Here is a 14,173-nt window from a genome sequence, read left to right as displayed (position 1 = left end):
AGGCAGTTCCTTTGACGTCATGATTCTCATTTGCTCTGACATGCATTGTGATCTGGAAGGTCTTATATAGACAGGTGTGTGGCTTTCCTAATCAAGTCCAATCAGTATAATCAAACACAGCTGGACTCAAATGAAGGTGTAGAACCATCTCAAGGATGATCAGAAGAAATGGAAAGCACCTGAGTTAAATATATGAGTGTCACAGCAAAGGGTCTGAATACTTAGGACCATGTGATATTTCAGTTTTTCTTTTTTAATAAATCTGCAACAATGTCAACAATTCTGTGTTTTTCTGTCAGTATGGGGTGCTATGTGTACATTCATGAGGAAGAAGAATGAACCTAAATGATTTTAGCAAATGGCTGCAATATAACAAAGAGTGAAAAATTTAAGGGGGTCTGAATACTTTCCGTACCCACTGTACATATAAAGATGGCTCAGTGCGCAAACATACATATAAAGATGGCTCAGTGCACAGACATGCATATAAAGGTGGCTCGGTGCGCAGACATATATATAAAGATGGCTCAGTGTACAGACATACATATAAAGATGGCTCAGTGCGCAGACATACATATAAAGATGGCTGAGTGAGCAGACATACAGTATAAAGATGGCTCAGAGCACAGACATACATATAAAGATGGCTCAGTGCGCAGACAAACATATAAAGATTGCTCAGTGCACAGAGATACATATAAAGACGGCTCAGTGCACAGACATACATAGAAAGATGGCTCAGAGCACAGACATACATATAAAGATGGCTCAGTGCGCAGACATACATATAAAGATGGCTCAGTGCGCAGACGTACATATAAAGATGGCTCAGTGCACAGACATACATATAAAGATGGCTTAGTGCACAGAAATACATATAAAGGTGGCTCAGTGCACAGCCATACATATAAAGATGGCTCAGTGCGCAGACAAACATATAAAGATGGCTCTGTGGGCAGACATACATATAAAGATGGCTCAGTGCACAGACATACATATAAAGATGGCTTAGTGCACAGAAATACATATAAAGGTGGCTCAGTGCACAGAAATACATATAAAGATGGCTCTGTGCGCAGACATACATATAAAGATGGCTCAGTGCACAGACATACATATAAAGATGGCTTAGTGCACAGAAATACATATAAAGATGGCTCAGTGCACAGAGATACATATAAAGATGGCTCAGTGCGCAGACATACATATAAAGATGGCTCAGTGCGCAGACATACATATAAAGATGGCTCAGTGCGCAGACGTACATATAAAGATGGCTCAGTGCGCAGACGTACATATAAAGATGCCTCAGTGCGCAGACATACATATAAAGATGGCTCAGTGCGCAGACGTACATATAAAGAAGGCTCTGTGCGCAGACATACATATAAAGATGACTCAGTGCACAGAGATACATATAAAGGTGGCTCAGTGCACAGAGATACATATAAAGGTGGCTCAGTGCACAGAGATACATATAAAGAAGGCTCAGTGCACAGACATACATATAAAGAAGGCTCAGTGCACAGACATACATAGAAAGATGGCTCAGTGTGCAGACGTACATAGAAAGATGGCTCAGTGCACAGACATGCATATAAAGATGGCTCAGTGCGCAGACGTACATAGAAAGATGGCTCAGTGCGCAGACGTACATAGAAAGATGGCTCAGTGCGCAGATGTACCTATAAAGATGGCTCTGTGCGCAGACATACATATAAAGATGGCTCAGAGCACAGACATGCATATAAAGATGGCTCAGTGCGCAGACGTACATATAAAGATGGCTCAGTGCACAGATATACATATAAAGATTGCTTAGTGCGCAGATGTACATATAAAGATGGATCCACAAAAACGATCTGGTGCCAGCTGAGGAGATGGTGGTGAAATAATGTAGCCTAACTAGTTTTTAGCTGCTCAGGATAACCTCCATGAGAAGGAGGACCAAAATACACATAGAACAAATGAGCGCTTTGAGACAGGCTTGTGGGTAGAAAACCCCAGGTAAAGGAATCATGGATAGTCACATAGTTACAAGCAGGAGGCTCCACAGTAAGTGATATATATATATATATATATATATATACCAGCTTTAATTAGCCAAAAAAGTGCACAAGCGGCGTTCCACCCAAAAGTAGATCTTCGGTTCTTTTTTTCCTCCCCCCCTCCGGTGCCACATTTGGCACCTTTCAGGGCAGAGGAGGGAATGGGTACCTGTTTTTGACAGGTACCCTTCCCCACTTCCGGGATACGGTGCCGCGGCGGCATCCCTCAGAAGTTCGACCCCCTCCTCCCTCCTCCGCCGCTGAGCCAACGGGAATGCGCAGCGCGCTTCTCGCATGCGCAGTAGGGACCCGCCCGTGAAGCCGCAAAGCTTCACTGCCGGGTTCCCTTACCGGCAATGGCGGTGGCAGCATCTGACAGCCGATGGTAACATCGGCTGCGGTGCCGACATCGCTGGACTCCAGGACAGGTAAGTGTCCAAATATTCAAAGTCAGCAGCTACAGTATGTGTACTTGTTGCACAACTGTGAGGGAAGGCCACGGGTCCCGGTGGAAGGGCAGGGACCAAGTGGAAACTCTGGGCAGGAGACACACTGGAAGTTCCAGGGGCATCCGTTCGGCAGGATAACTGAGGCCGGAAAAGGATATGGGAGCCCTGTTTTGGGTCCGTGGAACCAGGGGAGGACTGGGGCAGGGGGGCAATTGCCCCCTGGGCCACTCTAATGCCCTGTAAAAAGGCTGCACTGCTTCTGCCACAGACATGCCTAAATGATCCCTGGTGAAGAGAAGTAAGAAGTCCCCACTGCTGACCTACTGAGTGCAGGATGAAGACAAGGACAGAGCGCAGCCCCCTCCCCCCTCCCTCCCAGCATGGATGGTATAAACTGTTTCTGAGCAGAAGCCAAGTTCGTGCCCCACTGGAGACTCTCCCCTGGCCAGCCCAACCGAGCTGTCCCAGCTCCCCCCAACCGCCCCCTGCTGGCCAGGTTGGGAACCCGGAATCGGCCGGTGGGTAGAGAGTACCTGGAGCCAAGCTTTAGCCTGGAATGGGTGTCAGAAGGAGGCTGGGAAAAGGTGGAGTGGGAGGGGGGCCGTGTCGCTGCACCATGTACCCCTGAAATGTTCTTGCCTCCTGGGCCGAAAATTGACAGGCAGCCCCTTCTTGGAACGCACTCAAAAGCCGAAGGATGACAAAAGCGCCTGGTGATGACTTCAATCACCGTGCCAGGAAGTCAGACACCAGTCAAGGGAATGAGCAGGCAGCGGAGGGCAAGTCTATCCATGTTGGTCCCATCACTATGGCAAATAGTCATAAGATCCTGATGAACCGCCTGGGAGAAAGTCTCGATGAACGGGCCTTTGGATTTGGTTGGAAAAAAAGAGGATTTAGGCTTAAGATCTGTGTGTTTGACATCCGGGTCAACATACCATTCCATGGGCTGGGTATCAGTATGGCCCTCGTCCCAGAGGTCTGCTAATACTGTATATGTACAATGTCGGAATCCCAGTCTGGCCTATTTGATTCCTCTGGTGTCATAGTAGGCCTTGAAGCCAGAATATCATTATTCAACTGAGAATTACATAAAACAGGTGCTTTAGCAAAATGACGTTTAATGGTTAAAGTATGAGTACATTTCATACAGTAAAGGTGATTGTTTGCATAGCACTTGCATGAAATAAAAATTACTTACATAGAGATTACCATGTATATTTGAGATTTTAGTAGGGATAACATAATCATTGTGTTTTCTGTGGAAATGGACATGGAGGCTGTCAGTATGTGTTCAGTGTGTTTCGGGCCCTTTAGTAGGAATGCAACTGGTTCTAGCGTTTGGACACACAAGGTCTCTGGCAGCCCGCAGCCTCCTAACTCTAATCTCCTTAGGCCCCTTTCACACGGGAGATCCGATCTGCCTGACAGTTTTTCAGGCGGACCAGATCGGATGCTCCATGCATCCCTATGGTGCAGCGGGTGTCAGTGGAGACATGTCCGCTGACACCCGCTGCTATCCAATCCGATCCTGTCCGTAAAATCCGGACGGATGGAAACCCTATTTTCCATCTGTCTCACCAGGACAGGCGGACCGTTCTCATCCGATCTCCCCATAGAGGACAGCAGGGATCTGACCGCTCTGTCTCTGCACACAGAGCGGAGATGGAGCTGTCATCCGCCTACTCAGCGGGGATCGGCGGTTCGATCCCCCGCTGAGCAGAACGGACTCTGTCGGGCGCACCGCCCATGTGAAAAGGGCCTTACTCTACCTTAGTTTAATTAATTAATTGGTCTGCTTGACATGGCACTGCTCTCCATCTTTAACATTAGCGTCTATAGGAAATATTGGTCAACTTGGCATGACACTGCTCCCTGTCTATAACATTGGCATCTGTGGGAAATATTGGACTGCTTGGCATGGTATCTGTATTGCCAGGAGCCGACAGTATATTACAGCCACAAAAAAGTTTAAATGACATTTAGAAATGTCAGTATTGCTGCAACAGGCTACATACATCATACAGGCACACTAGGGGACCCTCCAGGCATGATATTTAACCACTTTACCGCTGAGTACTGGAATAGTACTGCGGCAAAGTGGCACGATCCCGTCTGATGACGTAGACCTACGTCGCCAGACTCCTCCCCTGTAGGCGGCGCTCGTGCGCCGCCGGAGGCGCGCTCCCGGTGTTTTCATTCACAGCGGGAGTCAGGCCAGGGGAGGAGCAGCGGCGATCGCCGCTGCTCTGCCCCGATCGTCGGGGATCTAGTGTGGAGATCCGCCTGCCTGTGTAAACACAAGCGGGCGGATCTCCTCAGTGACAGGGAGTGACAGATCGGAGTGTTCAGCATAGCTGGACATCCGAACTGTCCCTGTCTCACACAGTCACCTCCCCCCCCCCCACACGTTAGTAAGCACCAGGCATACATTAACCCCTCCCTCTCCAATAAAATTAACCCCTTCCCTGCCAGTGTCATTTTTACAGTAACAGTGCATATTTATAGAACTGATTACTGCAGTAATGTCACTGGTACCCCCAAAAATGTCAGTCAAGGGTCCGATCTGTCCACGGCAATGTCGCAGTCCCGCAAAAAAAATCGCAGATCGCCGCCATTACTCGTTAAAAAAAAAAACACCAAAAATGACATAAATCTTTCCCTTTGTTAGTAAACGCAATAACTTTTGCGCAAACCAATCAAAATATGCTTATTGTGATTTTTTTTACCAAACATGGGTAGCAGAAAACAAATTGGCCAAAAATTTTAAAAAAAATTGTTTTTTACATCTTTTTTGGGGGGAATTTCATATAAAAAAATGTTAAAAATATTGTTATTTTTTCAAAATAAACGCTCTTTTTTTGTTTATAGCGCAAAAAGTAAAAATCGCACAGGTGATCAAATACCACCAAAAGAAAGCTCTGTTTGTGGGAAAAAAAGGACGTCAATTTCGTTTGGGTACGGCGTCGCACGACCGCGCAATTGTCAGTTAAAGTCGCACAGCGCCGAATCACAAAAAGTGGCCCAGACGTAAGACAGCAAAATGCTCTAGTGGTAAAGTGGTTAAAGGAATTTTTAATTTTTATTGTTTCACTATAAGCATTATTGAAATCACTGCTCCTGTAAAAAACGATCATTTAAAAAAAAATATATATTTTTTTTTTTTTGCATCCGTTGGATGAAAAATGGACATCAATACATCTCTATGAAAAAATGTATGTAAATGGATGATCATCCACATCTGTCATCGCCCCTTTTTTTAAACTGATCAAAGCTCTTTTTCTCTTTCGTTCATTGAAGGACACAGCTCCAAAATCTTCTGGACCATTGGGTTATGCTGCTCCCTACAGGAGTAGGACAATAGGCAGGAAAAAGCTTTCCCATGCCAATGCTGCAGTCCCAGGGGGTATACTCCCACTTCCTGCTACAGTCGTTTTTTTTCTGGCTAGTCAGGAGTAAGGACCTAATTCCTTGCTGGGATCTCTGGTCCTAGCATTTTTTCCTTTTTAAACTGAATTTTTTCTTATTTTATTATTTTCTGTTCCTATGAGAACTACAATAAACTGCCAGACTGGGCATTGGACTGGATGTTCTAGATCCTTATGGTCTCCCAGTCTGGCCAGCAAGCGCCCGCAGGCCTCAGCTCCGCGCTAGGTCCGCTGCGACATAGCCCCACTAGAGCTTTTGATTCTTCAGTAATTGCCATTCAAAAATATTCCTCTGCTTACATTGTCCCAGAAGGTAGGCTGGCAGCTTGTCTTGTCGGTCACCTTACTGCAGTGGTTCACAGAGATAAAGTGGTTCTTCATCCTTGTTAGTCATTCTTTCCTAAGGTTGTTTCTGGTTTCCATCGGAATGAAGACATGGTGTTGCCTTTCCTGTGTCCTAAGCCTAAGCATCCTAAGGAGATTGCCTTGCATTCTCTGGATGTGGTTCGGGCAATCAGGGTGTACCTGGCGGGAACCGAGTCATTTTGGAAATCAGACTCACTATTTGTCCTTACGGATGGACCTTGCAAGGGGTTGGTCGCGTCTGCCATGACCATTTCCAGATGGATCAGACAGAGACGGGGGTGCAGGCCTATTCAATCATGGGTCAGGTTCATCCTTTCCCTGTTAGGGTGCATTCTACGTGGGTGCTTAGTGCCTCCTGGCGTCAATGGTGCAAGTTTGCAAGGCGGCCACCTGGGCGTCTGTGCACACTTTTACAAACTTTTTACAAAGTGGATGTGCTGGCTTCTGCGGATGCTGCTTTTGGCCACAAGGTTTTGGTGGCTGCTGTTTGAGAAGATTAGTCCTCTTTGAGGGTGTATGTTTCAGGTGAGCTCCAGTTGTTACTGGTTGAGCTCCATGTTACCTGGTTGGCTAGGTTTAGCCTTTCTGAATTTTTTTCTGCTGTATTTTTTTCCCACCCCTCATGTTTTTAACACTGCTTTGGGACGTCCCATCGGTCAAGAAGATTCTGGAGCTGTGTCCATCAATGAACGAAAGAGAAAATTGGATTTTGTCTTACCGTAAAATCCTTTTCTCTGATGTTCATTGACGGACACAGCACCCGCCCCTCTATTGAGTTGGGTTATATTTGTTCTGACACTGCTTGCAACAAAACTGAATGGTTACAGCAGGAAGTGGGAGTATACCACCTGGGACTGCCCCAAAGGCGTGGTAAAGCTTTTTCCTGCCTAGTGTCCTACTCCTGTAGGGGGCAGCATAACCCAATGGTCAAGAAGATTCTGGAGCTGTGTCCATCAATGAACATCAAAGAAAAGGACAAAAATCTAATTTTTTCTTTTCAGTTAAAAAAAAAAAAACGGATCGGATGAAAAACGGATGTAAACTGATAAATGGTAAGTTTTTTCATCTCTTTTTGCATTGGTAGTGGATGTAAAAAAAAAATAAAACGATGAAAAACAGATTCTTTTCTACATGTTGACACTTTGCGGCTCGGTTTACACTGGGGCGGCTTCAAAGTCGCCCGACTCTGAAGCCGCCCCGTGCAGCGTGACTTCAGAGGGGCTTGCAAACAACTTCTCTAATTGAAGTCAATGTAAGTCGCCCCCAAAGTAGTGCAGGAACCTTTTTCTAAGTCAGAGCGACTTGAGTTGCTCCAATTAGAACGGTTCCATTGCACTGAATGGAGCGTGACTTGTCAGGCGGCTAAGTCCCAGTGTGAACCGGGACTGCATCACTGTTGTTTTTGCTCTATGAACTGACTAAATAAACAGAGAATTACTAAAAAAATAAATAAATAAAACCGATGAGAACTGATGAAAGGCGGATGAAAACTGATGAATACTTTATCCATTTTGACGTGACTGAACTGATGAAATGAATGGGCCACATGTTTGAAAGGGGCCTAAATAATATGCACTGGTTTGGGTTATTTTTACCAAAACAAAATGTAGCGGTATAAATTTTGGTCAAAATTTATGAAGAAAAATTACTTATTGTTAAATTTTATAACAGAAGCTAAGAAAAACATGCCTTTTTTTTTTTTAATGTTTGGTCTTTTTTCATTTATAGCGCAACAAATAAAAACCCCAGTGGTGATTAAAGCGGAGTTCCACCTAAAAAAAAAAAAAATAACATAAAAATACCCCCGGGACAGTCAGGGCTAGTGCATTCCACAATGGATAGCCTCTGTACTGTCCTGGGTTGCACTTACCTGCAAGAAGAAATACTTACCTTGAAAATGTATTGTCCAGCGCTGCCATCTCAGGTGTGGGCAGCTTGAAGCCAGCGCGATCCTCTTCTGTGTCCTCTTCCGTCCTCTTCGGTCCCACGATGCACTGCACCGGCCCCGCCATCACTTCCGGTGCGCGCGCGTCATCCCTCCACAGCTTCTGGGCATGCCCAGAAGCTGTTTAGAAGGGAATGACGCACGCGCACCGGAACTGACATCGGGGCCGGTGCAGGCGCATTGATTCCTGGGAGCGATGACGTTCAGCTCCCAGGAATCATTGCAAAGCCAGGAAGTGACGACTCGCCGTGGCCACCGAGGGGAGGAAGAAGGAAGTAAGGTAAGTATATTTTCTTCTATACGAGGTAAGTAAAAATAAAAAAAAAAATGTGATTATCCATTTCTTTTTAAAGCGGAGTTCCGGGCACAAAAAAAAAAATCTTTTCCTCCGCTAGGTATGCCTCACCTGAAAAGGAATTGGATAGTTATTTTTTTTTTTTTTTGTTTACTCACCTTTTTATTGAAGATCGTAAATACTCACCTATGACAGCTTCCTCCTCCAGCGCCGAGGCTCACCCCGTCACTTCCTGCCTCGCGATGATTCCTGGGAGCTAAACGTCATAGCTCCCAGGAATCAATGCGCCGCACCGGCCCCGCTCGTCATTTCCGGGCGACGCAGCATTCCCCTGCTAAACAGCTTCTGGGCATGCCCAGAAGCTGTTTAGGAATGCGGCGCCGCACCGGAAGTGACGAGAGGGGCCGGTGCAGTGCATTCTGGGACACGAAGACGCGGAAGAAGACAGAGAAGAGGACCGCGCCGGTGTTCCGTGAAAAAACCATACCCGTGAGAAAACCATACCCTCGTCACTTCCGGTTCCGCTACGGAGGGTATGGATTTCTCACGGTAGTTAAACTTGCGGCGGGTACATTAAAACACTTCGGGTGCAACATAAATCATGTCCTCTCCTATCGCTGTAACATCCCTCATCTCCGGTAATAAATATAAAAGCGGATCACGGAGCCGCGATCGCCGTCACATTTACGTCTCATACTCCCGCCGCCGCTTTTATATTTATTACCGGAGATGAGGGAAGTTACAGCGATAGGAGAGGACATGATTTATGTTGCACCCGAAGTGTTTTAATGTACCCGCCGCAAGTATAACATTAGAGACAGTGCCGTGATAATTTCATGCCCACCGAGCATGCGCACTTCTCAAATTCTTTCTTCTGCAATCACGTATCCGGGGCTCTGAGCATGCGCACTACTGCGCTGCTCAGCTGTTTCAGACCGGAAGTGACGAGGGTATGGTTTCTCCACGGGGTATGGTTTCTTCACGTTACACCGGCTTCAGCTGCCCACAACCGAGATGGAAACGCTGTGGAAGAAAATTTCTAAGTAAGTATTTCTTCTTACAGGTAAGTGCGAACCGGGACAGATCAGAGGCTAGCCATTGTGGAATGTGCTAGCCCTGACTGTCCCGGGGGTATGTTCAGAAAAAAATCGTTTCTCTGCCCGGAACTCCGCTTTAAGGTGACCCGGACCAAGAAGATGGACAGAAGTGTCATTTTAGGGTGGAACTCCACTTTAAATACCACCAAAAGAAAGCTATTTGTCTCAAAAAAATTATAACATTTTTTTTAAACTGCGATAGCATGGAAAGCTGAAAATTGGCCTGGACAGGAAGTTTGTGAACGTGCCCAGTACTGAAGTGGTTAAGCTTTGACAAAAAAATGGAAGCTGATTGGTTTCTATGCAAAGCTGCACCAGATTTTCCTTCCTCCAATTTTAGTAAATCAACCCCATTGTATAAAAATAAAGAACAGTTTTATTCCAGTCCGTGTTTTCACACCGTTAGCCCATTGATAATAAATCATCTCCTGGTTTATGCCTGTCCCAGATCTGCTGTGCTCAGTTCTATTACTGTGTATTTCTCCCTACAATGCCGCTACTATTATTAGTCCTGGAGCCCTCAAATTGTGGGTTAGCACACAGCTCATATGTGGGGAACACGTCATTCACATATATGTTCTCTGATTTCTCCAGAAACTGCTGACAGCTTGCCTGGAATTATCTCCATTGGAGGAAGATTAAAGGACATCAGCCAATCAAGACAGAACACGTGTGATGAGATCCCAGGGATGGGGTAAGCCTGCACTCCTTCCAGTGTGAAGAGGAAAACTGTGATACTCTGCAGTATATGCAGGGCTGCCAGAGCTGCTGTTAGAAATCACTTGGGTACAGCTTACCTGCCTACCCCCCACACCCCACACCACCCCGAGTATATTAAGACAATATTTTCACAAAAAATACACTAAAATCATTATTAGCGGACACAAACATAACAGAGAACCTGTGTGAAATAGCCCTTAATTGTTTTTTTTACATAAAAAAAAAAATAATAATAATAATTTTTTAAAAAATGTTTAAAATTATTTTATTTTACATTTTTTTTAGAATTATTTATTACAATATTTAATAATTATTTTATTCCTTTTTTTTTTTTTTTACAATTTTTTATTATTTTACTGGACAGGGAAGCCTGCAGCACTGCGGGAGGGGATCAGAAGCAGGCAGAACAGGGAGGGGGATCGGTGTCGGATAAGCAATTACGGGAATGATGCCCCTTGTCTGTGTCTCTCTCCGCAGCAACTAAAGGGCTGGCAAGAGGGGGAAAAACTTGCTTTCAGCTGCCACAGAGAGCCGCACAGGGCTTCCTTCCGTAATTGCCCCCTGATTCTCCGTGCTGTTGGGCCCCCCTCTGTGCCCAGGCCCCCTACAGGAGAACTGGTGGTCCCCCCCTATCAGCAGCCCTGGGGGCTGCTGATAGAAATCGCGGGGCCCCATACAGACTACCTGACAGCCCCCCCCAGGAAAATATTAAAGCTATATTTTGATAAAAATACAATAAAATTATTCTTAGACACAAATACAACATAACTCACAGAATTTTTGCTAAATCTAAAAGCGAAAACTGGGTTGATAAATAAATGTCTGTGTGTGGGGGAGGTGTTGGGGCTTATGCACATGGGTGCTGTGGTCTGTGATTCAGTGGTTCATTTATGTGGCTTGAGCCCCTGGAGCTGTAAGAACACAGCTGCAGGTCCTAATTTGACAGGCGTGGGGATGCAGGAGTACAGCCTGAACACAGACAGTGTGCATTTGAGGACCGCTCACCTACACACCTGTCCAATTAGGGGCTGTGTTCATACAGGCGCTGCATCCCCATAGAATGACAGATGGCTCCAGCCAAAACCCCTCCTTCACACAGCCAGAGTACCTTTGGGAATGATGCTATATGAATAAAGCCAGCACACGAAAAGGCTTCTTCCAAGTAAAATTCTTAATTCCAACATGGATAGCGGTGACAACATGACAAATGCTGACGTGTTTCGGCTTTACGCCCTCCTCAGCTATGAGGAAGGCGTAAAGCCGAAACGCGTCAGCATTTGTCATGTTGTCACCGCTATCCATGTTGGAATAAAGAATTTTACTTGGAAGAAGCCTTTTCGTGTGCTGGCTTTATTCATATAGCATTTGGTTTGGACGTTTAGCCTGAGCACTGACACTTCGCTCTTTATCTTCCCACAGTGCGGTGGAGCTAGGGTGAGTTGTTGTTTATACCTGTGGGAATGAGCCCTTAATTATTTAATGGCTCTGACTGAAATATTTTTCTAACCTAAAAAATAGATCTCTCCAGAGGTGTGCTGTCATTACTAAGAATGATTCCATCTTCCTCTGGTCTTCTCTCTGGGTTCTTGGGCTCCAGTCATTTGGTCGAACTGCGATGATGTAACTCACACGCATGTGTGCTGGAGTCATGGTCACAGCACAGCTCTCTCAATAGATGGTATGTCATCCATTGAGAGCACAGTGCACATGGGCTGGTGCTATCACCGGCTGCTACATTTAGGAGATATTCACTGTACCTACAGGTAAGTCCTATTATAGGCTTACCTGTAGATACAAGATAAAAAATAGGGTTTACTCCTGCCAGATCAGTTAGTGAATGGTTAAACAGAAGGAGTTGATACATGGATGCAGAGGGAACTGACAGTGTAGGGGGAGAAGAAGAAAAGTTGCATAAATCAGGAAGCAGTCTGGGGGAGAGGAGTGAGAAGCTCAGCTACATAAAGCACCAGTGGCGTAGCGTGGGGGGTGCAGGGGGGGCCGGCCGCACCGGGCGCAACATCTGGGGGGGCGCATCTGCAGTGTCACTCTGTCTGTCTGGCTCTGACATACACAGTTCACACACTGTCTGCGGCTGCCTCCATCTTTAGGAAATGTCCAGCGCGGCCACCCTATGGCTGAAAATGGTGGGTCAGGGCGGGGCTGGACTATGCCTCACCTGTCCATTGGTGTAGGGTGGGGTGGCGTTGCAAGCCAAGCCCCGCCTATGCCGCCTCTCCTCACTGCTCAGTCAGTTTAGCAGCGAGTGTGTCAGCAGCCTGGCGCTGTCACAGAGTGGGTTTTTATATCACCTGATTAGAGCCAGAGGCTCTAATAGGCTTCAAAAAAGGGTGGACCCGGGGCGCAGAGCAGTGCGCCCCGAGCCCACCCATTGTGTGACAATAGCGAATGAAAATTCGCTATTGTCACAAGGATCCTCCTCCTGGCCAATCAGGAAGCGGGTCCGAGGCAACTAAGATTAACTAATCTAGTGGAAGAGACTCGAGTGCTAAAATCCCGTGGGTTAGGGGGCGCAAATTACTTGCCTTGCCCCGGGTGCTGACAACCCACGCTACACCACTGTAAAGCACACTAAACTGCACTGGGACAACATAACAGGCAGCTATGGAACCGGGGTAACAGTAAATTCTTCACCCCATGGGAATGCAGCTGATCAGCTGTGACTGTGTCAGGGAGACAGAGCAATGGGGGAGAGAGATGAAAAAAATATAAAGGCTGGGGCAAGGAGTAGAGGAAGAACTGCAGGGAGAGAAACAAAGTTACAGAGATAACAAACTCAGGAGGAGAGCTAACATTAGATCCAGCGCTGGGAGGGGGGCCCACACAGGGACGGGGATTAGTGAGGAACAACTTTCTCTTTTTCAGCAGATAAAAGCTGGCAGAAGGGACAGATCAGCTTTCAGCCGTTGGAGGAAGATTTCTGTAAATGGCATTCATCACTAATCCCCCTCCCTGTGTGGGCTCCCCTGTGTGCTCAGGCCCCCTACAAGAGGACTGGTGGTCCCCCTCTATTAGCGGCCCTGAGTATATGTGGCAGATATGTCACTTTCCTCTCCTGCGTTGTACACAGTATCAGCCTGGATAATTTCTCTGTTCTCTTCCTAAGTGACATTTCTCTGTGTTAGAATTTTATTTTCGTCCCTAAATGTGTGATAGAAGTCAGATTTATCAGTCCTCTTGGAAACCATCCTTCCAAAAAAAGAGAAAAAAAAGATCACTATAATACTGCATTTACACATGGGTGTTTTGAATTGTTGGCAGCATTGCTGCGATTCTGCCCACGATTTCAAAACACCCTGGTGTGGATGACAAGTCGCACATTTCAAGCTGTAGTTGTGTGAACCTTGTGTCCAAAAAATGTTCAGGAGGTGCTGTTTAAACTGAAAACGCCTGGAAAAAAACCCTTATTTCTAACTGGTCAGGCGTTTTTCATTGAGGTCAATGGGACAAAACACTCAAATCTGCCTGAAAAGTAGCTCATGTACTCTTTTGACAAGCATTTTGCTACAGGTGACAAAACGCTCAAATGTGAACTGGGGCCATTGAAATCAATAGGATTTTGCTTTCGGGGCGTTTCTAAGCAAAAAGCTTTGAGCTGAAAAATGCTCAAGTGTAAACAGGGTCATGCTTATTTTAGGTCATTGACTTTCAAAGAATTGAGGCCAGAGGATCACATAATAGCCAGGCACCTAAAAGGGTAGCTAAGCAATGGCAAGTCATGCCTGATTTACTGTAACAGAAGTGGTTGTGAAGGCAAAAGTTTTTTTTCTTCCTTTTTTAGTTCAATCTTATTTTATTGAGAAAGAA

Source organism: Pelophylax lessonae (assembly GCF_965119305.1).
Source record: "Pelophylax lessonae genome assembly, chromosome: 13".
Lineage (NCBI taxonomy): Eukaryota > Metazoa > Chordata > Amphibia > Anura > Ranidae > Pelophylax > Pelophylax lessonae.
Note: the sequence above shows the minus strand (reverse complement) of the source record.